At 48.2% G+C, this 25634-nt stretch overlaps 1 protein-coding gene across 9 annotated transcripts in view; it reads right to left on the bottom strand.

Annotated features, from left to right (window-relative positions):
- The window catches only part of FOXN3 (forkhead box N3), a 446920-nt gene that overhangs the window by 332277 nt on the left and 89009 nt on the right, over positions 1 to 25634 (bottom strand). Inside the window, exon 1 of one of the 9 annotated variants that reach the window (XM_086319215.1) lies at positions 21811 to 21986. The exons of the other annotated variants lie outside the window; for them this stretch is intronic. The gene's annotated coding sequence lies outside the window, so the exon portion shown is untranslated. Of the gene's footprint in view, positions 1 to 21810; positions 21987 to 25634 lie in introns of those variants that run through there. 9 annotated transcript variants of the gene reach the window in all.

The following is a 25634-nucleotide window of genomic DNA, read 5'->3' as shown; positions in this document are numbered from 1 at the left end:
AAAATAAATCCTCCTCAAATGGATAGATTAGCTTAAATTTCCATGCCATTTTACATTCTCTCTCCTGATACATGAATCATAAAACTGTAAGGTAAATGCAGGCTTACACTGAATAATGGGCATAAATAAAAATATTTTGACTTGAAAAACAGTATAAATTGAACTACCACGTACTTGAAAGCTCCCGCAATCATAATGTGCACATCAAAACCCATTAACCTAATACCTAGGCTGCTATTCAAAAGCAGAGGTCTAGCCTGTAAATAAATACCCATTTGAACACTTCTCCTCCTAAATTACTGTACAATTTGATTGCAAAGTCACACACTTACAAAGTCTATCATCTTTACTTGGTTGCTCTCTAACCAACACTCAAGTCTTATCAGGCTACAATGTGGCAACATAATAGAAACACACAGAACCGTAAAACGGTACCAAAAAGTAGCAGCGAATGTCAAAGACAAACCAGGGTCATTCTGGCAAGAAGGGAGATATTTACATAAGCTTTCAGAAAGACAATGGAGCCCCACTTTCTCTTTAACTGTATGCCCAGTCAACCTCTCTGCTCCTCACCTGATCACTTTTATAAAAAAGCAATTTTTGCAATGATCCATTCAAACACCTTAGTTGCTGTAAACTCAGCAGCAGTCAGATTCCGGTGCACACTGATTTGCTTTAAGACTCAGCTATTTTCAACCAAAGCTTTCATTATTTACCCATCACTACCCCTCCTCCAACAAACCAGCTTCACTGGCAACCTCCTTCTTAAATATGTCATTTGCCAAGGCCATTTTCTTACCTTTGGAACTCACTCACATTGGTTTCATTCGATGACACTCACCCAAGCAAGGACAATTGTTTGACTGGAATCTTGCAACTTTCAACTTTGCCCAGATTTTGCGGTCGTGAGGAAAGGGGACGCCGAAATCCCCAAAACATCGTTTAGCTGAGCTAATATACATCTGAATCCGAGCCGTATTTTAAATTCCTTTACACTTACTTAATATAGTGCGTGCTGCCTGTCCACTGATGCGATATCAGAAACCTGCAAGCTACTATTTCTGCAACTGTGTCACTGTGGATAGTCTGAAACATGTACGTAGCTGTTGCCATGGAAACAAACACAGCTAGGGTAGAGTGCCACGCTGCGTTAATTCCTTCACCCGTGAACCCCAGGGGAATGCTAACATTCATCTTCTTTCTCCTTCAGTCTCACACTGCTTTAATTTTTTTTTTTAGCATTATCAAATGATGTACTAAATACACAGGGTACACCTGAAAATACGGGTGGCTGAAATGAGAGCTGTGTGCCGACCGAGCCTGCTGGGGGTCTGTGTAAGGTGGTGCAAATATGCATGGATCCTTTCTTAAACTTCTCCTGGGAGAAACGGAGAAGTTTGTTTCTTTCTTTTAAAAGGGGGTGGCACAGCACAAAAAAAAAAGGTGAGCCATCTCATCTCACCTAAGAACAGTTACCAACACACTCCGATGAAGATGCTAGCAGAAATGTGCCAGAGCAATTCTACGAGAGGCAAAGAAGGGTTCTGCAAACTTTCCAAAGTGAATCCAAGCCGAGAGTGGCTCTCCCCTCTGACTGGAGCTGTATCAGCAGGCTGTAAATACAACTGTCTTAATCAGGCAAAGCATAAACCCCAACAAGGGTTTCACGTGTCCCCAGGCGCTCTTTGTCCCTAAACCCATGGAAGAAGGTATTACAATGAGTAAGTGACTAACCAGATGGAAATCTGCCATCATTCAGAAAGAAATGTGATTTTCCTGAAATCTGAACATTCTTGTATTTGCATTGAGTTCAAATCTTTGCCCTTATCAAATGTTTGCATCGGTGAAGAAAAAGTCAAATTCTTTCATTACCCCTAAAAGCCAAAATGTGTAGACACTGTCTTGCTGGGCCATCTTCCCATTCTTCAAACCGGTAGCCCACTGTAAATATTGGGGCTACTCATCACAGTCAACAAAAGTAACGAAATCTTCATTACAGCCTATCCCTCAGGCTAGTTAATAACAGTCAATCTAGATGAAAATGGCCATACTTTAGATCTGCATGCTTATGTGCTTCACTGGAATACAATTTTCACACCAAACAATCAACCGTAGGCTTTGAAAGTACAGATCCGTGACTCTGAACTGGCATGCGTTAAAGAAACCGGTACTTTATTTGCAGAGGCCAATGGCACCCACTCCAGCACTCTCGCCTGGAGAATCCCATGGACGGAGGGGCCTGGTGGGCTGCAGTCCATGGGGTCGCTAAGAGTCGGACATGACTGAGCGACTTCACTTTCACTTTTCACTTTCATGCACTGGAGAAGGAAATGGCAGCCCACTCCAGTGTTCTTGCCTGGAGAATCCCAGGGACGGGGGAGCCTGGTGGGCTGCCGTCTATGGGGTCGCACAGAGTCGGACGCCACTGTGCATAGCATAGCATGGCAAAATTATCCTACAAAAGATCAGCAAAGCTTCACTATTATTTTCCTAAATGGAATCATTCTTGGCTACATGCTATAATAATAATGATCAACTCATCCATAAGACAAGGCAAAACAGAAAATAGATATGCCTACTGGTGAAAGGACTCGGTCACTTTTTTAAAGCAATGTCAAGAAGATGTTAGGGTCGCGCCGCATAAAGCCTAGTCTGAGTATCAGCAGGGCAGGTGGCGATGACTTTATTTTTTTTAATTTTTACTGGATTATAGTTGCTTTCCAATGTTGTGTTAGTTCCTTCTGTACAGCACAAAAAAAAAGGTGAGCCATCTCATCTCACCTAAGAACAGTTACCGACACACTCCGATGTTGACACATCTTACCTATGTGTCTAGGTAGACACATAGATCGCCTCCTTTTTGGAGTTCCCTCCCACTCAGGTCACCGGAGAGCACGGAGTAGGGTCCTCTGAGCTCACAGCAGGCCCCCATCGTCACCGGCTCACACACAGTGTCAGCAGCGAGGGACACGTCAGCCCCGACCTCCCGACTCATCTCAGCCCGCACAGACCCGCCGGGGGGTCCACACGTTTGTTCCCTACGTCGGTGTCTCTATTTCTGTTTTGAAAATAAGATCATCAAAACCACTTTTCTAGATTCCTCATATGAGCGTTAATACACAATCTTTGTTTTTCTGATTTACTTCACAACAGTCTCCAGGTCCGTTCACGTCTCTACAAGGGCCCGCTCAGTACTTACAAACTTAAGGAGCATGGTCAAAGTGATAAAACCGGATTTTCCTTATGTTTACTTCACCCTTCTCGATATTTGTTGAACACTATAAAGGACGTTCACACAGGTCATCTCATTTGACTTTGACAAGATTAGCGTGGGTAGCCGTTCCCTTCTCCAGGGGATCTTCCCGACCCAGGGATCAACCCCAGGTCTCCTGCATTGCGGGCGGATTCTTTCCTGTCTGAGCCACCAGAGGAGCCCTTCATAAAGCACTATGATAAGATTCCACTATGAATTACTTTGGCAATTACCAGCAAGCTCATCTCCTGTGGGAGAGCTCTGACTCCCCCAAGCCAGGGACTGGCCTGGAGTCACACATTATTCAGAGGCATGACTCTGCCTTCTGGTAACTGATTCCCTGCTCCACACCGCCTCCAGGTGTGCTCACAAACGCAGGGGTTGTAAAGGACTTAGAATGCCTTAGCAACAATAATCTACAGACTTAATGATACAGACTTAACTATAGCAACAATACTTATCAGAGGACAGACACTAAGTCCTAGAGGAATTGCTGTGAGGCTCCATTATGGCCAGTGTTTAAGGTCAGGCAATGGTCCTCAGCCCTCACCTGCCCGAATGTCTCCACGGGTGGAAGGGGATGGGCCAGCAGCGGCCCCCAAAGCACACCCTCTCCACCCGCCCCATCCCTGACCCCCCTTCCTGCCCAAGCGTCCCACCCTCAGTCCTGGCCGCTCCTCAGAGGGGGCTTTGGAGGGGAAAAAGGTGGTTGGGGGCTCCTTGGGCTTTGGAGGAGATGGAGTTTGGGAGCATCAGGAAGCAGCAATACAGTGGTGAGCTGTTCTAGCCTCCTGGGATGGTTGATGTTTTAGCTTTTTTGGCGTTCTGTGATGATTCATTTTTCAGCCTTTTTTAATAACCACCTATGATGGTTAATTGTTTGACTGGGCCACAGGGTACCCCAAGACTTGGTTAAACGTGATGCCGGGTGTGTCTGAGGACGTTTCTGGATGAGACTCGCCTCGGTGGACCGAGTGAAGTCGGCCGTCCTCCCCGGCGCGGGGGAACCCATCCCATCCCATGGCGACCCACCCCAGGCACCGGAGGCCGGAAAAGAACAAACGTCTTGCAGGGGAGAATCCGCTCCTTCTGCCTGTTTTCAAACTGGGACTTTCTCGCCTGCACTTACACTGGAGCTTAGACCAACTTTCCTGGTCCTCAGGCAACCCATTTCCTGTAGGAACTAATTCCTTAAGATAAAGATATATATAGGGACTTCCCGGGCGGGCCAGTGGTTAAGACTTCACCTTCCATTGCAGAGGGTGGGTTCGATCCCTCACCGGGAAGCTAAGATCCAATATGCCTGGCGGCCAAAAAAACCAAAACATAAAACAGAGGCAATATTATAACAGATTCAGTAAAGATTTTAAAAATGGTCCACACACACACACTGTTGGCTCTGTTTCTCTGGAAAGTCCTAACACATTTCCTCAAAGAAGGAAGCCATTCTGGACCAGAAGCCTCCAGATCGTCAAAAGCTGATTTCACGGTGATCTGGGCTATTCTCAACCTCCTACCCACACCACCCTGAATATCGAGAATGAACTGCATTGGGTTGGCTGCGTTTCGGTGCAGGAGGTGAACTCATTTCCGGGGAGTGAATTCTTCCAGGCCATGGCACCCATTCTAGGTTAGCCTGGGGAGCTTGTCAAACAGCAGAAGGCACCCTTACAAGCAGCCTTCTGGGAGGCACCTCCTGGAGGGCAGGGGAATCGAGTGCCTTCCAGTGGACGCTCCCGTTCGAGAGCCAATGGTTTGGTCCCTTTTAATGAAAACCTCTCTGAAGTGGATTGTACGAGAGGACAATGAATGTGGCAAAGTGCATAGCCTGCTATAAATAGTTTTCATGACTTGGCCGGCATTACGCACATTATAAGACAGAGGTGCCCTCAGAAGCCACAGAATTTCGAGGCAAGAGGGGAGGACAGGGCCGCAGAAAGGACAGGCCCCGCCCGCCACTTCAGTGCTCTAAGCCTGTATTACCTGTGAGTTCCCGCTGGCCTCCGCTTCCCTCCCTGACTGTCGGGGACCAACCAGCCTCTGAACACACACAGTGGCCTGGCTCAGACGGTACCCGCCCTGTTTTGATTCACATCTAATATGCCAGGAGTTGGGAAACCACATAACAGAGTTGATTAGACTTTAGTCTGAAATAAAATGAAAACAGGCCCGAGAAAGTGTCTCTGAGCACAAAAGTGTCCGCTGTTGGATGCCCTTGACCGTAGATCAACCAGCCTAAAGCCAGTCACCTAATGAGCAATTTGCCTATCTCTTAAAACATTTTTGTCGGTTTTTACATGCCAGTGTCCTTTGCTTTTTTTTTTTTTTGCCATCTCTTTGGCATTATAAGGTGTTTAGCATCAAGTGCACACCCAGCTAGTTTTTAAATTTTAGTTTATGTTTCATTTTAATTTTTAACTTAAATACTTTTTTGGAGAGAGCGGCAATGAATGCAAAAAACAATCCACCTGAACTGAGTTTCTGGTGAACTGGTGCTTTGAGGGATTTTCACTTCTAATTTTCTTTTTTTTTTTAAGAATTCAAAAATCTGCCTGACGACACCTGTGGTTCAGCCAGACCAGAATGCACACGCGGCCTGCTACCTGGGCCCCTTTTTCTTCTCTTTGCGTCGGACTCTCTGCACAGCTGAGTTTCCAGCCTCTACAGGAGGGAAGGAATTTGGTATTGCTTGGCTTTGTTTTTTCCCACCATGAATGTAATTTATGGGCACTCCTGAGCTCAGCTCAGCTCGTGGGTCTCAGCTAGAGCAGAGCTCACGGTCTGCTCACTCAGGCCAGGAGCCTCTGTTGTACGTTTTAAAGCAGTCAGCACAGACCACAGATGAGGTAGGAGGCACCCACGACCTCCGGCATCAAAGCAACACAAAGACGGGGGAGTCTGAGGATCACTCATCTGACAACCCAATTCTTTTTTTCTTGATGCTGCTTTTTTTAAAAAAGAAATTATTTTATTCAAGTATAGTTGATGTTGTATTAATTTCTGCTGTACAGCAAAGGGATTCAGTTATCTGTTCAGTTCAGTGGCTCAGTCGTGTCTGACTCTCTGCGACCCCATGGACTGCAGCACGCCAGGCCTCCCTGTCTGTCACCAACTCCTGGAGCTTGCTCAAACTCATGTCCATGGAGTCAGTGACGCCATCCAACCATCTCATCCTCTGTCGAGGATTCAGTGATATATATTCATATTCTTTTCCATTCTGATTTAATGGCAGGATACTGAATATAGCTCCCTGTCTGATACAGCAGGCCCTTGCTTTTCTCTACTCTGTATACCGCGGTCTGCACCTGCTGACTCCAAACTCCTGACCCTTCCCTCGCCCACCCTCCCTCCCCTTGGGCATCCACAAATCTGTTCTCTGTGTCTGCCAGTCTGGCTGGCAGATAAGTTCATTTGTGACAGTCCAACTCTTAACACAAGGAGGAGTGGGGGAAGGCCCAAGGTCGAGATAGACCCAGTATGACTGGGACGGATGGTACCAGCCCCGTTCAAGAGGAGGGGTCACGTGCCTTGCTGCAGCCTACTCCAAGCGCCCTGTGAGAGGGAAACCGAAGACCAGGCCTGCCTTTCAGGCCAGAAGCCAAGCTGACCCAGGAGGTCGGGCACAAGGAGCCAGTGAGTGACCAGACAGCCAGGGCTGCACAGTGGGGCAGGCGAGAACCAGGGCGGTCCCTGGACTCTCCCAGTGTCCCCCTGGGGTTCTATCTACACAGACATTGCCCCTCTGGGTAGAGCACCTGAGTCACCGTGCAGAAAGCAAGATCCCGCCCAGCCTGGCACCCTGGCTGGAGCTGCAACAGTGCCAGCCAGCGAGTGTGGGTCTCCTCCTCCCTCGAGCAGCTGCTCTGCCATTTGTCACGCAGGAAGTGGGGAGTTCTGGGGCAACCTCTTGGAGAAGAGAAATGGACCAGGAAGGTCTCACTCTCGAGATGCTCACTTGGGGGACTTCCTGGTGGTCCAGTGGTTAAGAATCTCCCTGCCAATACAGAGGATACAGGTTCGACCCGGTAGATCCCATGTGCCCGGGGGCAATCAAACCTGCCTGCAGCAACTACTGAAGCCCGTGTTCTAGAGCCCGAGCTCTGCAACAAGAGAGGCCACCGAAAGGAGAAGCTGACCCACCACAGTTAGAGAGGAACCCCCGATCGCCGCACGCAGAGCAAGCCCTCACGCAGCAGTGAAGACCCGGTGCAGACAAATAAATGAATTAATTTAAAAAAATAGTTGTCCACTTGGATGCTGAGACAGGGTTTGGGAAGAAAATTCTCCTGGGAACGGAAACTTTTCCTTCTCATCCTCAAACGATCATCGGGACATGTGCTTTAAATGTCTCCAGTTGGGAACAGAGCAGTCGGGGGTCCTCAGTGTGTGCGAATCTCCTCCATGGACGAAGAGGAGCTCAACTCATGTGCCCTCCATGGGCTCAGGTCCACTGACACCTAGCCATTGGGGCAGCTGTAAAATGTCTTATTCTCCTTCCTCAATCTGGGATGCAATGAATCACACCCGAGTGGTTTACCTTAATCCTCCCTACTTAAGTGAAAAATTTTAACATAATAAGTCACTAATAGTGCACATAATCAGAGCGGGAACCACTTCTACTGGAACATTTTGGGGTCAGTTTGAATTGCAATCAAATAATACTCACTTAAATAAAAACATGTTTTTGTTTTTAATTCCCACAAAACAGCCTGAGACGGTGGGCAGCCTGGTGGCAGGACAGGGAGTGAGTGGGCTGTCGTCAGGAGTCAGGGCTGATACCCTGAAGGCAGGGACCCAGAACTTCTCAGTCTCATCACTCTGCTCTCTTGCTGTGTGTTTCCTACAATCGCATGGGCTAATTAGCTTACTACCACGTTCTTCTCCCCGCCTTAATCAGAAGCCAGAAGGAAAGAGAACTCAAAAGGTTCACTCCTCCTTCCTAACGGCAAAGTTCAGAGGGTGTTTTCATCATTCCCACGTTCATTCACCAGCCAGAACTCGGTCATGTGGCCATCCTAGCCGACGGTGTTCAGCTAACGCTCTGGGGTTCTGCCGTTGAAAGCAAAAAAGCGGGAATGGATACTGGTGAACAAGTACCCACCAGGACTTTTGGGTTTAAAGACACTAAACAGATGGATGGACACAAATATATATTAGTAAAAGTTTACAAACATGCACGGAAATGATCAGCACCAAATCCAAGACGGTGGTTACACGGGGAACAAGGGCGGGCTGGGTCCTGGGTCTATAAGCGTGTCTGTCGTGTCTTGTTTTTACATATTTGAAGCAACAATGGCACAATGCTGAGCCCTGCCAAAGATGGGTAATAGTTACATGGGTGTTTCAGCTTTTCATGTTAGAAATAAATTACAATGAAACCTACAAAATTTAAGAAAGCTTCCCTGGTGGTTCAGTTGGTAAAGAATCCACCTGTAATGCAGGAGATCTAGGTTTGATCCCCAGGTGAGGAATATCCCCTGAAGAAGAAAATGGCAACCCACTCCAGTGTTCTTGCCTGGAGAATCCCATGGACAGAGGAGCCTGGTGGGCAACACTCGATGGGGTCAAAGAGAGTCGGACCCAACTGAGCAACTAAACCAGCATCACTACAAAATTTAGCCTTGTCTCAACAACCCGACTGCAACTCAGCTCATAACTGAATCATATTTCATCATATTCATTTCATAGTATCATAGTATCACCATATTCATTTCACAGTATCACAATATGAAATGAATCATATTCATTTCATAGTTCTAAAAAAGCACATTTTTCTACATGTGAACTCTGAAATGACTACATCTCATTATATTAATAGGCAGCATTTTCTCTTAGTAGGGTATAAAGTCCTACCTGACAATGAATAGTAACGGAGATTTGAAGATGTCTAACATATAAATTCTACGGCATGTGGACTGCGGTGCATTTTAATAGGTTTGACAGCGGGGGTGGGGGTCGTTTCCACAAGCAGACGTAGCAAAGCTTACGAGCCTCGTCGGCCCCACGCCGGAGCTCTCTCCGTTGGGTGGTTTTCTGATCCATGAGCCAGTGCTCTTTCCCGCGATAGTGCCTCTGACGCTGATGAAAATTATGCGAAACTCATACACTGGACTCATTTTCCCTGCGACTAGCCTGCGATAAAATCCTTCCTTTATTAAACCGCTCGAGAATCTCCTACCTGGTAAACAACAAAAGTATAAACGGCACCTACAACTGAAACTCTTCGAAATGGGAGAAATCAGAATCAGCTAACTGCTGGACCAAAATTTTGGACAGGCCGAGAGGACAGAGCCATCTGAGGGTAGCAAAGGCTTCTCCTTCGACCCAGAGTGAGCTCCATGCACCGGACCTACAGAGGTGATGGGCAAGCCCACCGTGGTCCCGCTGCCTTTGATATGTGCTACAGTAGATGTCTCTTGTAGAAAATCAGTGAAGGATACACAGGCAACATTGTTCCTGCCAATATTATCAAGATACAAATATAAAAACAAAAACTAAAAAAAAGTTTTTTAAAGATGCAAATAAACCAAAATGGAGGGAAAATAAATTCGTACAGCTCGTTTATTTGAACACAGAAAAATAAATCACCAATTTCTTTCCTAATTTATGAAAGTTTTCTTCATTTCTCACATTCAGTTAGTACACAGTTGGCATTTTCAAAATTCAAACCTGATGTGAAGCACACTGGAAGACATGTGAGTGAAAAAATAGAAGTCCTAGCCATATGCCACTGGTGCATGAATTTGAATATCTGAAAGGTAATCTAGAAACGAGCGTGTTTCCAACTCTCCTTACCAACAACAGTAATTCATAGCAACCACACGTTTTATAGATGGAGCCACTTCCCCACGTGAGAGACAACAGGAGCACAGACGGAGTCCGGGGCGGGAGTCTGCTCAGCCTGGTGAGTTACGAGCCTGTGACTTTCCCCGGGTCTCAGCCTCTCCGAAGCTCAGCTTGGGCACGGATAAGGATGCAATAATGATTCATTCCTCCCTGGACCTATTAACCCATAAATGTTTCAAGTTTGGTTAACAATTGGATGAAAAAATCAGAAGACCATGCACAACGGCTCCTTCCGAAAGACATATGTCACACCATGAAACAAGCTCTAATTCTAAGCCCATTGGATTTTCACTTCTTTCTATTTACCCACATAGCCGGAAAGGAAATGACCCAGGGCCAAGCCAGCAGCAGGGGCTCCCTCCCTTCTCGTGTGTGCCCATGGCCGGACGGCAGGAGCCTCCAGCCCCAGCAGGGAAGGTTTCCTGACAGTGCCCAGCGAGCCTTGCTCATTCTGTCCGTGGGCCAGGCCTCTAAGTGGGTCACTCAGCCAGGAAACACACAAGCTAAGGATCACGTGATCACTAATCCACTCACATGCATTCAGGGGATGCCAATCCCCGCAAGACTGAAATCCAAGGTGCTATGTTAGCCCACTTCCACAACTATGTGTCAAGAATCCAACTCATATGTTTGCAAGATGCCTACCACGCCACAGGGTGGTCCAAACGCTGCGTGTGCTGACGCCAGCACACTCGGAAATGGGAAATGGGTGTGACAGAAGTGAGCAATCTCGTACCAACCTATGGAGATGCTGGGAGAGCAAAACGAGAGCATTCCTGCTGGATCTGCCCTGGCAATAAATCCCAGTGGACTGCCCTGCAACGTGGTCCAGTGGATGGAAACTGGAGATCTTCCCAAGGGCACCAGGGAGAGCCAGGGCAGGGCAGAGAGCCGCAGCTCTGTATGAGAGAGGGTGAGAGCGTCCACGACACCCTGGGCCAGCCACCAACGGACCGATGCGTCTCCCTTGTCTCCCCTGCAACCGTTCTCCCAATCAGAGCCCCAAGTCCAGGGGAAATCTCCAAGGAGGGGCTTCATGTTGCTTGGCAAGACCCTCTTCTCGGTGTAAACTCTTCTTCAGATGACACCTTGGGATGCCCTGATGACCCAGTGGTTAAGGACCTGCCTTGCAAAACAGGGACAGCGGTTCGATCCCTAGTCCAGGATGACCCCACATGCTGTGGGGCAGCTGAGCTCTGGAACCCGTACTCAGCAACGGGAGAGCGGCCCCCGCTTGCTGTAACTGGAGAAAGCCCAGGTGCAGCAAAGCAGACCCAGCACGGCCAAAGTGATAAACAAACAGGATGACAGCTTAGGATATGACCAGGCTAACCTCCCTGTCAAGGCAACCATGGCCCTCAAGACCCACTTCCCAATCCCAATGTTACCACTTCCCAATCCCCCAATCCTTCTAGAGCTCCTAGATCTAACCCACATGTATCCCAGCAGCTTCCAAACCTGACAAGACCTTGTCACGAAGCACTCTGCTCCTTGACAGGCCTCCAGGAATCCTAGAGGTCTCGAATGATCTCCGTCCCCCACAAAGAAACCACATAAAGGGGGGTGTGACCAAGGGCTGGAAGGGATGCCTGGTCTATGACTCGGTCCCCTGCACGGCCTCTGCCTGGTTAAGTTGTGACGGTCGCATCTTTTCCCTGCAGCCTGAACGTGATCAGAGGTGTGGCGTGCCCAAGGGAGTCTTGGTGCTGGCTGTGAACGTGATGTCTGTGTGTGCATGTTAGTTGCTCAGTCGCTTCCAACTTTTTGCAACCCCATGGATTGTAGCCCACCAGGCTCCTCTGTCTGTGGGATTCTCCAGGTAAGAATACTGGAGTGGGTTAGATTCCCTCCTCCAGGGGATCTTCCCGACCCAGGGATCGAACTCGGGTCTCCTGCATTACAGGCGGATTCTTTACCGTCTGAGCCGCCAGGGAAGCCCGTGGTGTTTGCTCACCTGCTGTACTCTGTCAGTTGCCTAGAATTACACAGCTAATAAAACACTGTCCCTGAACTCATCTGCTTTACGCAGCGTGGACAGCAGCTGATTAAGCAGTCGGTCAAGTGAGCCCAGAAGCCCGTCTCACAGGACAAGAGCAAAGATCTGAAAATACCCGATCCCAGCAAGCACTGGGCTCATCTGGAACTGCAAGTCGGTAAGGTGAGACGCAGCTATCGCGTGACCCCACCAACGGAACATGGCAGTAACAGCTGAAGACAGCTTTCCTAGAGCCCCCAGCAGGCCAGGAGGCACTTGGGAAAGCTGCGGATTTGATCACAGCCCCAAACCGACGTTCAATTAGCAGCTCCCTAATTGAGCAAGTGCTTTGCTGAAAAGGTCCTTCTGCTCGCTTGCAAGGCATGCATCAGCCTCCCTTAACTTCATCATAAGAAGAAAGCCCAAGTTGTATTCTGGAAGAGATCAACCCTAACTTTACGTAGGTCACACTACGTAACTTACTGACCTTCATGAACAATGGGAAGGTGTGACTCGTTTGGAAACAGCCAAGAAAGGCCAAAGCCTCGGTTCCTTAACCCACGGTAATCGGAGAGTAACATTAATAGGCGTTTGCCTCAACCTGTTCATCAGCGCTCCAGTCATTAAACCATCAGGAGCAGGGAGAGGACTTCACACTCGTTTAAAAAAAAAAAAGAGCACGCTAGTATGTAGTGACCTAAGCGTGGAAATCACACATTTAAAAATAGCTCTCAAAAGCATTTATAGAATGAAGTCTCTAAAACCTGCCTAGGAAGTAGAAATGATTATTATTATAACCTCACCTGGTCAATAAGCAGCCTGATACCCAAGCATCTGAGGTGACCTGCCTCAACTCCCCAGAAGTTAACACAGGCTCACCTCACAGGTATTTGGGGCTGAGTTCCAGACCACCGAGATAAAGCGAGTATCACAGGAGTTTTTGGTTTCACAGGGCTGGCAAAGCTATGTTTATGCTATGCAGTGGTCTATTCAGTGGGCAACAGCATTGTCTAAAACAGTAACATACATACCTTACGCATTGCTAAAAAGAACACCAACCATCACTGGGAGCCTTGAGCAAGCCGTGATCCTTTCACAATTGTAAGATTAGAGCTCACTGACCACTGTAACAAATACAATAACACCGAAACAGTTTGAAATACCGTAGAATTACCAAACTGTGACACAGAGACACAACGTGGGCAAATGGTGTTGGAAAAATGGCCCCAAAAGACCTGCTCGTTGCAGCGCTGCCACAAACCTTCAATCGGTTAAAAAAATTAAAAAGAGAAAAAATCTTGGGAGCACAATAAAATGAGGTATGCACGTAACAGCCGAGCCAGAATTAGACCGTCGAGATTCCAGGCTCCATGCCCAGGCCACAGGGCGGTGTCTCTGCCTCACGAGGGGGAGTGCGTGACGCCCGATGCTAATATGGCCCAGTCAGTACAGCATCAGAAGCAACTCTCCATGCACCCTCAGAGGTAACGTGCCTTTGAGCATCTGGAACCACTGGGCCCATGAGGGGCCTAGCCAGAGACGATAGGAGCTCTGTCTACAGAGCAGCCACCACACCTGTGGTTCTGCTCAAAGCACACGCCTGCTGAAGGTGGGTGAGCAGTGTTACACGCTCAGAGAAGGCACCACTGTCCCTCTCACGGGACCGAGTGCGCGAGCCTGCTCAGTCGCTCAGCTGTGTCCGACTCTGCAACCCCGTGGACTGCAGCGCACCAGGCTCCATGGGATTCTCCAGGCAAGAACACTGGAGTGGGTTGCTATGCCCTCCTCCAGGGGATCTCCGGGACCCAGGGATCAAACTCACGTCCCTGCATTGCCAGGCGGATTCTTTACCACGGAGCCTCCTGGGAAGCCCCTTGGGCATCTGGAACACTCTGTTTAGAGATAAGAGCACATCCTGGGAATCACACAGTGTCCAGAGTATCAGCTCCCCACGCACCGTCTCGACCTCTACCATCTCAGAGAGAGTCTGGTCTGATGGATGCGGAACATGATGGCAGGGGAGGGACATACTAGGAAAGAGAGAAGGACTCGGCCAGAGCAGAGAGCGTCAAGGCCACTCTAGTCTCCTCACTGCACTCAGGAGGAAACTGAGGAATCAACGGGCAGTGAAGGTCCTGCCCAAGGCCGCCACACACAAGCGGACGTGCTCTGAGCAGGGGCCTCCGATGACCGGTCAGACTTGACGTGAAGGAGCCGGCGGACCGCCTGTCCGCAGCTGGCTGTGACGCTGCCATCTGGGGCGGGGCTGAGGGTCTGCGTTTTGAATTAAGTTCAGGGAATGCCGGGGCCGCTGGCCCGTGGAGCCCACACTGAGCAGCAGGATCTGAACACCACATGGTCTGCGACCTTATGACATTAGGCATCACCATGCCACCTCTCCAAACGACAGGCTTTGCACATGGCAAGAATGAAATACTTCCCATCAGTTGGTCCTTTAAAAGTATACATCCTTAAAAAAACAGTATATGTCCCTGACACCTCTTTTTTCTTTACATTGTTTTTATTTTATAATAATTTTATTGTTTTTTAATTTTCCCTTCTTCTATTGGAAAAACTGTGGTGTTGGAGAAGACTCTTGAGAGTCCCTTGGACTGCAAGGAGATCCAACCAGTCCATCCTAAAGGAGATCAGTCCTGGGTGTTCATTGGAAGGACTGATGTTGAGGCTGAAACTCCAATACTTTGGTCACCTGATGCAAAGAGCTGACTCACTGGAAAAGACCCTGACGCTGGGAAAGATTGAAGGCAAGAGGAGAAGGGGACGACAGAGGATGAGATGGTTGGATGGCATCACCGACTCAATGGACATGAGTTTGAGTAAACTCCGGAAGTTGGCGATGGACAGAGAAGCCTGGTGTGCTGCAGTCCATGGGGTCGCAAAGAGTCGGACACGACTGAGTGACTGAACTGAACTGATTGGAAAAACTAGTATGTCTACATACTTTAACATGTCACTTCAAAGGCAAATCCCAGAGTTAATTTAAATGTTTTACATTTTTAAATAAATTTTAAAAGGATCCATTCTTCATAAACACACAGAATTGATGATTATTTAATAAAATCCGCATGAATAAATGGCTTCACTTTATTCTCTGTCCTTGACTTCTTAAAGATATTTTTAGCCCTTGATATTTGTATATAATAAAATAAAACTCAGTAGTCATCACCACCCACCCCCCAAAAAAAATATATATATATATAAGTCCTTCTGGGGAATTCCCTGGCAGCCTATTGGTAAGGGCTCCATGCTTCTCCTGAAGGGGCACAGGTTCAATCCCTGGTCAGGGAGCTAAGACTCCATGTGCCACAGCTGAGAGTTTGCAAGCCACAACGAAAGATCCTGCACGCTGAAACTAAGATCCCGCAAGTCCTGTGGCACAGCCAATTAAAAAAAAAGTGTATGTCCTTCTCCACAGCACTTACAACTATTTGCAAATGACATATATCATTTACTCTGCTCACTGTCCATCTGTCCACTAGTCTGTCCGTCCCAGGAGGGCGAGGATTTTGTCTGTGCTGTTCACGGCTGCATCTATTCCAGTGTGTGACACCTAAATATTTGCGAAGTAAAGAAAGAGTTTAATATTTAGTGGAAATTGTAAAGTGCCAACCGTCATTCTCAAAAACTTCAGGGATTGCCTGCATACTTCTAATGGTATTTTTCCATCTGAAGAAACTTCTTGGGAGATTTCAAAAGGATCCGTTGTATTTTTATCTTGTCTCGCAAGCACGGGCTTCACGGGGAAAGGCATCCCCCGTGTTCCTCAGCTCTCATTCACCATTCAGCCTGGACTCCTCCTCCTTCCCCCTCATGGGACCCACACAGACAAGACGCAGATCAAAACTGGCAGGCAGATCTCCCCAGGAGAGGGGCCTCCCACTCCTATGTGCAGACAGGGATGCGTGGAGAAAAGCTGGAAGCAGGGAGGGAATCCCTCAGCATGCAGGCAGAGATGGTGATGATCGGGGAGGCACGTGACTCACGCAGGGTCTCACTGCCGTGATGGCAGGGCCAGGGCTCGAACCCACACCCCCTAGCTCCCAATACTCTTCACACTGTGCTTGTCCTCATCAACAAAATCTGGGATCTGCTTTGAGAACCGACTTCAGCTCCAAAACCCACAACAAGGATCCAGAAAAAAAATCTCACAATATTCACGGAACCAAAGAGAGTCCTGCACACACTGCAGGCAGCCTGAGCTGAGCAGACGGGACTGCGTGTCCAGCGTAAGCCCAGGACCCCTGCTGCCCTCTGGGCTGGCCATGCATCTCGCCAGTTCACATCTTCAAGCACAAAGGCCAAGGGCGTGAGCAGCTCCTCCTAAATTCCCAGAAGCTATGTGACCACTGGTCACGGGCACGTCCAGAAGGACAGTGCATTTTCAGAGCATGGAAATTCCAAGACTTTGAAGTCACAGAGTAAAATGAATGACCAAGTTCTCCACCACTTGATTTTTCCCCAAAGTATACTTCTGCTCGAATACAAGTGTGTTCAGTTGCTCAGCTGTGTCGGACTCTTTGAGATCCTATGGACTGTAGTCCTCTTGTCCTCTTGTCCTCTCCAGACAAGAATCCTGGAGTGGGTTGCCATTTCCTCCTCCAGGGGCGCTTCCCAACCCAGGGATGGAACCCGTGTCTTCTGCACTGAAGACGGATTTTTTTACTACTGAGTCATCAGAGAAGCCCCATACACACCATCCCCAAAGTGCACGCCTGGCCACAGCGGGCCTGGAGGCATTCCTGAGTGTCCAGACAGTCCCTCAACTCACATTCAGATCATTCTTGGGGTCAGGGTTCTCAGAAAACCTGCCTGGCTTATAATTCACATTATAAATCACATTCACTCAGAGTTCAGAAGCCTAAAGGTCATCCCCTAAAGGTCCTAAACCTAAATTAACCTAAATGAGGTTTGTGGTCCTCATATGAACAGTGCAGATTCACTAGAGGCGAAAAAGGGCAGTATGCTGCTTCCAGAAAACAGAAAACCCCTGTTCTCAGCCATCTGCCTACACTTTCCACAGAACAAACAGCTCTGTCTGTATGGCTCCAGAGCAGAGCACTGGAGCACTGCTCCAGAGGGGTACTGGGCGCATAACCAGCTGCTTGGGCTCTCTAGAGGAGGAAAGGCTTCTCCTCTACCCTCTTCAGTTCTGTGCCTGGAACCTGTGAATTAAACTGGCAAAAGCCAGATTAACAGAAGAACGAACACACAAATTGTACTCGATGTTAATATTTTTACATGGGACAGGTGACTTCACAGAAAGAAATGACACCCAAAGAATCAGTTAGACCCAGGGGCTTATACACTTTTAACAAAGAATGATAAAACTACAGAGATGGGACATAATAAAGGAAAAACGGGTTAACGGGAAAGTGATTTGAAAGTATATGGGGGAAACGAATGGGAGAGAAGGGCTATTCTAGGAAAAAGGTGTCTCTGTGCAGACCCATCTCGGCTTCAAATCCCCTTCTCCAATGATAAGAACATTTCCCTCTTCCTGGTGGAGTGGGACGCCTTTCTCCCAGGAAGCCCAGGCTCTGCTCGGAAGTGGAGATGGGGAGGGCAGAGCTCCCTCCCTGAAGCCGCTGCTTCTCCAGCGCCTTCAGCTCCAAGTGATCAGCAGGCCGAAGTGGCAGGTTTGGGGGTGGCATGTTCTCACCTCCTCAGGACGGGGTAGCAAGGCCTGCCAGGTGGCTTGGGGACGGACTCTCGCATGGCAAAAGTTATCAGCGTGAAATACAAGATACCGGCAGTCTCAGCTTCCTCAAGCCCTACCTCTCAGATGCAGACACGGTACTGAACCGTGTCTCCAGGGCCACCGTTTTTGAGTTTGCTTGGTTTTGATCTCAAAACCCTAAGTACTGTCACAACTGTAACAGTCTCTTTCCCTTTCTTTCTCTCTTTCTCTCTGACACACACACACACCATTCCCGACACTAACAGAAAAGTTGATTGAATTTCCAGATGAACTACAAGGGAAGGGGACACAGATCTATCTTTTTTTTTTCCCAGGATGCCAGAGGCTCATGGGAAAGCACGGCTGGAAAACCAGGTGAAGATGCTGATAATGGGAAAGAAGATGCTGGAGACAAGCCAGAAGGGAGGAGAAGGTGCTCGGGAAGCGGAAAGAGGTGAGTGAGAGAAGGGGAGGATGGGGAATGGGAGAGGCTGTCTTCACAGCCAGGTGAGCAGGCTTCCCCTCCCAGCGCACAGACCTGCACGGCCGGGGCAACGGAGCAACTCTGCCCGGGTAGGGCTTTTCTGCCGCAGGTCAGAGGGACCAGCTAGTGTCAATGCATTTGCCCTTGGCCCTCGGCATCACTCAGACTCGAGACCTCAGCGTCTGCAGTTGTAAACTCAGGCCTCTCCTCACCTCCTCCCCGGGGTGAACCTCTGTGTAAATCACACGCCAAGACAACAGCAATGTTACCTCCATTAAGTGCAATTAAATTGCCAAGGAACATTCCTTATCACGAGATCTTAGAGCCGAGCATCTTGGACCTTAGAAAGGACATCATCAGCTGGAACCAGGCCTCACTACAGAGACTGAGGCCCCGAGAAGTCGGCCAAGGTCGCGCGAGTTGTCAGGAGCAGAGCTTGTTGTCGCTTCCCACTCCCACACTGCCTAGCACACCACGGTTAATTTTAGTTCATCACACACTTGGCTCGTGCTTTCGAGGAATTTTATCGTCCCCACTCCATCTGTGCGTTTTGCCATTCTACAAGCTTCACTCTATTCAGTGCCTCCCATCCATCTATCTGTAGCACTCTCCTTAAAAGAAGAGGGGGTCCAAGAGTTTAAACTGATCGGCATCTGCTTGTCATCTCAACAGCACAGAGATGGCAAAACAGTCACAGCTGAGTGTGTTCCATAGTATTCTGAAGGGCTAGTCCCAGACAGAAAAGCTGCTTTGGACAATGGTAGAAGCACATTTCTCCCCAAGGTTTAGGGCACTAACAAGCTCACCATTGCTGACGTGTGGCACACACTGTCACCTAGGAAGGGATGAAGCTTGACTTTTCAGAAGTGTTTCAAGTACAGGGAAGACCATTTTGGTGGAAACCCGCCAACCAGCACGCATTCAAAGATGCGTAACTGTTAAAATAACAGATGTAACGAAGAGTTAAAGGCTTGGCTTCTAGAACGACCAGTCACGAATGCTGAGGCTGTCAGGCTGCAATACAAGACATTCCTCCGGCCCCTGGTTCCCAAGGGCTGTTTACGGAGCCCTAACTGCGACAGCGTGGTCGCCTCTGGGATTCAGGAGCACGCGTGCCCCTTATCTCTGTCGGGGCATCGGTCAAAAGCCACACCACTCAACATGGCTGCAGGGATTTCAAAATGCCATCAGGTGTGGGCAGAGACAAAAAAATAACACCCAGCTTTCAAACTGTCCAAATTAAGCACCCAAATTATTACAGAAGAGTAGTTACTTCACCCACAAGCTGTGCAAATCAGGGAAGCAGACAGGATCACTGTTGGTGAAGCAGCTACACCCGGAAGGGCTTTTATTTGCGTGCAGATACTGAACGGCAGAGACGGCTATCTGTGCAGATAAACACTTCAGGGACCCTGAGCTTTAGAAAAACGGGGTCTGGCTAAAGTTTCTCCTCTCTCTGACGCTCTAATCTTTTATATCCACACACAGGCCGGATGGAAATGGAAGCTTCTGCTCCTCTAAGGTGCGGCAGTAAATAAAGTGAACGAAATCACAGGATGAACACACGCTTGGTATTCTACGTGCGATAACTTGTCTTTCTGCTGTCACATAAGTTCTGTCTTCTGTAATTAGGATGGCACTTAGGAATCTGGTGGCTCAGTAGTAAAGAATCCGCCTGCCAGTGCAGGAGATGCGGGTTCAATCCCTGGGTCGGAAAGAGCCCCTGGAGAAGGAAATGGCAACCCACTCCAGTACTCTTGCCTGGAGAATCCCATGGACAGAGGAGCCTGGCCGGCTACAGTCCATGGAGGTCAAAAAGTGCTGGACACGACTTAGCAACGAAACAACAACAGGAGTTGAGAAAATACAACGGCATTCAGTGGCCTCCCAGGCCCTGGGATGGGAACCGGCTCAGCCTACCCGAGTGCACTCTGCAAAGCGCACGGTCTGGCCAGGGGCCCCGTGCACAGTATCAGTCCTGAACTGCTCACCTTGACCCGGCCACGGACCTCACCTGCACTCTTGCACGCTCTCCCGGCACTGACTTTACCCCTGCCCTCCTGTCTGAGCTGCCCCTCTGGGGCCGGTCACCTTTGGTCATCTGCTTGGCCACCCAGGCTTTCCTGAAACACAGCTGCTGTCCCGACTCTCCAGGTGAGCCGCCAGGGGGGCTCCCCCCACCCACATGAGGACTGGGGCCTTGCCTAGCACATGCCCAACCAAAAAGGCGAGCTTTCTACACTCCCTGGGCAGGGCACGACTCCAGCCATGTAGAAGGTTAAAGAGATGGAGGCCATATCCCCAGCCTTCTAGAAGCTTGCAATTTCATTAGGAGTACAGACGTAACCAGTCTATCCCCCTGTCAATGCAGTGGAATAGAGGAACCCAGAAGAAACAGAATGAAGACCAATCAGGGAAAGCATCACCGGGGAGATGACCCTGCATGAGCAGGTTTTAGACAGATGCAGGGCATTCATTCACTCATTCATCCATTCATTTGCCCAACAAAGCCTGCTCCGTATTCTCCACATATACAGGTTTAGGGTACTCTAGCTAACACATGGATAAATATGCCAGGGAGCTTCCAGGAGATGGTACGCACACCAACATCTATAACGCTGAGTTGGTCGTAACGAGGGCTGAAAGAGCGACTGTAGAAGCCCTAGCTTTCCTTGGAAACTGTCATCTCTTTCCACGGCCCTCGCCGCTACGAAGATCAGCAGAGGTGCTTCCAGGTTTACACAAATGAGCTGGAGATGACCCACGTGTATTGGCCCACAGGTTGTTTATTTCTTCACTGAACTCTGAGACCTGTTAGCTCAAAAGCCTGCTGATGCCAAACTCAAATTTGTACATATCCAATTATTTTAAAAATAGCCCAGACAAGCAGATTTTCGGTCATTTAGAAACAACCTGCTTTGCATACACCACAGAACTCCACCTAGCCTGTGCTGGCCATCAATAAGACAAGCTCTTGTGGTTGTAAGACCCTAAGCCACCGATGCCCTTTAGAGCTCAGGGACCTAGAGACTCCCCAGCACACTGCTGGGTGACATCACCTAAACACAGGCAAACCCCGTCTCCCATTATGCTCTCCCCTGGACCTTCCACGTCCTCCTCTTCCAAGGACCTACCCCAACCCTCCAGCTGGAGTCCCGAGAAACAGCCCTGCCCTGAGGGCCATCTCCCCTCCCCTCCATGCAAACCTGCCCAGGAACCGCCCAGGAGAGCTTGCATGCACCCCTGCCACCTCGGGGTCAGGTTTTTCTCCTTGATCAGCCCTCCGATCACGGGAACGCTCTCCTGCAGGCTGCCACATTTATTACACGTCACCTTGCTCTCCGAGCCTGGGCCGACTGAAGGAAGGAGACATACCTAACCCAAGCTACACATGCCCGATTATCTTTCTTGGGAATATAGAATCGGGATTCAGAGAACAGGAAACAGCAAGTTAGGCACTGAAGCTTCCTTAAAATACGTTCTAAACCACTCCAAGAACAACGAAGTTTGTTTAAAGGGGCCTCTGTTAATTGCAATGAAACTTGGCTAAATACCTTAGGAGCAAGAAAGCCCCACACAGAGCAAGATGAGTTTCAATCGTTGACAATCAGGGAAGACTTCGCGGAGGAACGGGAATTGGAATTGGGCCTCAAAGAATGAGTTCTTCACACGCACTCATCCGCAAGCAGGTGAACGCGCGTGGAACCTGCTCAGTGGGGAGGGAGACCAAGCTGGAGGCAACTGTGAAGTTGGAGGGGTGAGGAAGAATGAGGTCAGACAGGTGGGCTGCACCCAAATGCAAATGCCCGTGACGCTCAGGTGGTAAGCCAGAGGGGGCCAATTTATCTGAAGGAAAACCAGGTTTTTCGCTTCCCTCAAATTCTGAAGCTGTGCTACGTGCTGAGAGTAAAGTCCTGGCGTGAAGTTGAAGTGACACGTTTCTATTCCCTCTGCCTCCCTACCTTCACCTCTACCTTCTACCTCCTTTACCTAAGCTATAAACTATGAAGGATCGTGAAGATGAATGTAAAGGCAGCTGGCTTCCAGAACTACCAATATCCCACCCTCTGTGAGCAAGGAGACCCCGTGATAGGCAATGACGATCTGAGGAAGCTGTCTGAGCAAGGAAGAAACTAAGACTGTGATACCCTGGGGAGTTTTGGGCAAAGATGTTGAAGATGGTTTGGAGAAGAAGGGCCTAGAGCCAGAAGGTCAAGTATAACAGGATAAAGCTCATCCTGGAATGAGGCCAATAGGAATGGAGAGACCACAGCCCACAGTCCCTCAAGGAGAAGCAGGAGACTGGGACTCACTAGGGGCTGAGCGGGGCAGCCACGCTCTGTTGGTAGCGGGCAAGCCAAGGCAGGGTTAAGAACCTAGAGCCAGAGATAAAACTTTAAACGTTAGGGAAAGAGGAGAGTCTGCTTCTAATAATAGGAGAAGGGAATCTAATAGAATAATCCCCTTCCAAATAACAAATATTGAACTTTAGATTTAAAACACATTAGGAGTCACAAACTCCAGTATTCTTGCCTGGAGAATCCCAGGAACAGAGGAGCCTAGTGGGCTGCTGTCTATGGGGTCACACAGAGTCGGACACGACTGAAGCGACTTAGCAGCAGCAGCAGCAGAAGTCACAAAAGTGGCAAAAACGGTCTACACTTGAATGAAGGAAAAGGAAATAGATGGAATTTTTGTTTTTTAAGACCAGTACACACCAACTTCCATGATAGCTCAGTTGGTAAAGAATCCGTCTGCAATGCAGGAGACCCTGGTTTGATTCCTGGGTCGGGAAGATCCGCTGGAGAAGGGATAGGCTACCCACTCCAGTATTCTTGGGCTTCCCTGGTGGCTCAGCTGGTAAAGAATCCGCCTGCAATGCAGGAGACCTGGGTTAGATCCCTGGGTTGGGAGGATCCCCCAGAGAAGGGAAAGGCTACCCACGCCAGTATTCTGGCCTGGAGAGTTCCATGGACTCTGCACCCTTGGGGTCGCAAACAGTCCGACACGACTGAACGACTTTCACTTCCACTTTTCACTTACACGCCTCCACTAGTGAGTGCTGCATGAGGCACTGAAAACTTGGATGGAAAACCCTCCAGGTGTCACAGCTTAAGGAGCTGCTTAAGACAGCCGGAGGCATCCTCAGCAGCAATCAAGTGAGGGGTGAAATTCCAGAAAAGGAGAATCTGAGAAAAGTCCCACTTTCTGTGGTAAAAACTGTGCCCAAATCTGTGGCTATATGTGTGTGAGGAAGACTGCAAGCTTCAGTCAAAGGTTAAGAGAACTGAAAAGACTTAGCTACTGTCCAACAAAAGAAAGACAGGGCTTGGAATCAGACTTAGTTCAAGATAACTCCCTGATGAAAGAAAACAAAACGATCAACATTTTTCAAGAATAACAGAATCCAGAGTATCTAAAATGTATCATCCACAACATCCAGATTACAATCCAAAATGAGTACACACACAGCAACAATAAAATACTACATGCACTGGAGTAGGAAATGGCAACCCACTCCAGTGTTCTTGCCTGGAGAATCCCAGGGATGGGGGAGCCTGGTGGGCTGCCGTCTATGGGGTCACACAGAGTCAGACACGACTGAAGTGACTTAGGAGCAGCAGCAGCAGCGTACACAAGAGAAATGTCAAAAGCAATCCTAAAGGCTGATCCCTATAAAACCCGTATTTTCGAATTACAAAGGTTTTAAAAGCCTATTCAAACTATGCACGTGATATTTTATCACAAAAACTCTATTCACAGCATAAACAAAATATGCTTATAATGAACAAGAACCAAATAGAACCAAATGAAAAATAAAAATCTGAAATCATGAAGTCTCCTGAATAGCCTTAAGAGCAAAATGGAAAGAAGAAAGTATATGAACTTGAAGACAATGTATTTTAGTCTATAAAACAGAGAGAAATAAAGACTGGAAAAAATTAGAGTCTTGAGGATCTACGAGACTGCCTTCTATTTCTCTATCTACCAATGTCATGTATAGCAATTAAAGTCTGAGAAGAAGAGGAGAGAAGGATGGGAGAGAAAGAATGAGAAGCAAAAGATTTAAACATTCTAAATTTCCCAATTTGCTTAAAGGCCTAAATTTTCACATTTAAGAAGGCCAGTAAAAACCAAACGAGATATAGAAAGCCAAACCACACCCAGACACATGACAGCTGAACTCCTGGAGGAAAAAAATAAAATAAAAAGCAGAGACAACATGATGGACGCACCCAGATGGGCATGTAACACGTTAGGCAGAGAGGACCTGCCTGACAGATTGAGACAGAGGTGACAGCACACTGCTCGTCAGAAACAATGCAAGTCAGGGGACAGTGGAGCCGTCTGTGAAGGGCTGAAGCGAAAAACCGTCAAGTTAGAGTTTTACACCCAGTGAAAACAGCTTTCAAAGCAAAGTGAAATACAGACGTTTTTCAGACATACGAGAGCTAAAGAATTCATCACCAGAAGATCTGCACCTTAAGGAAGTTTAAAGGAAGTCATTCAGGAGGAAGGAAAGTGATACCAGGCAAAAATTCAGATATGTACTAAACAATCAAAAACACCAGACATGGTGTGTAGGCTAACATAAACACCTGTTTTTCCTATTATTTAAATCCCTTTAAAAGGCAATTGATTATTTACAGCAAAAATAATAACAATGAGTGATAAAGTTTATGACAGACACAGAAATAAAACTTATGAGAACAATAACACAGAGACCAGGAGAAAAGAAATATTGATGTACTCTCCTAACATTCCCACACTATATACTAACTAGCACACTGCCACTTGAAGGCAGACAGCATGAGTTAAAGACATGCTACAAACACACACTACCAGTAAAGCGACCACCGCAGCAATACAACCCACTGAAGCATGAAGTCACAGAGCGAGAGGATGACAGCAGACACGCCACACCAATATCAGTCTGAACTAAGCTGGGATGGCTCTACTACCACCAAAGTATTTCCAATTAAGTAATGGGTAATTTCATAACGATAAAGGAGCCAACTAATCAAGAGGTCGTAACAGCCCTTGACGTTTAGACATCCAATTACAGAATTTTTAAGTGCATGAAAAAAAGCACCAGAACTGCAAGGAAAAATCCACAATGATAGTCTGAGATCTCAGAACTAATGGAACAAACAAACAGGAGGCCAGTGAGGACAGAGGATGTGGACACTGTCAACAAAGCTGATCCAACGCCAAGAGCACTACACCCAACGACGGGACACTGCACGTCAAGCGCACACGAAGCACTGACCAGGGGAGACGACCCTCTGAGCGCGAAGCATGCCAGTGTGTGAAAGGGATTGACGGCAAACACGTATGTTCTCTGTCCATCATGGAATTAAATTAGAAGTTAATAACA

This window comes from Bos grunniens, chromosome 10, assembly GCF_055505025.1.
Source record: "Bos grunniens cultivar Pamir isolate PY7600 chromosome 10, Bosgru_T2T1.0, whole genome shotgun sequence".
Lineage (NCBI taxonomy): Eukaryota > Metazoa > Chordata > Mammalia > Artiodactyla > Bovidae > Bos > Bos grunniens.
Note: the sequence above shows the minus strand (reverse complement) of the source record. Positions and strands in the feature narration are given on the sequence as shown.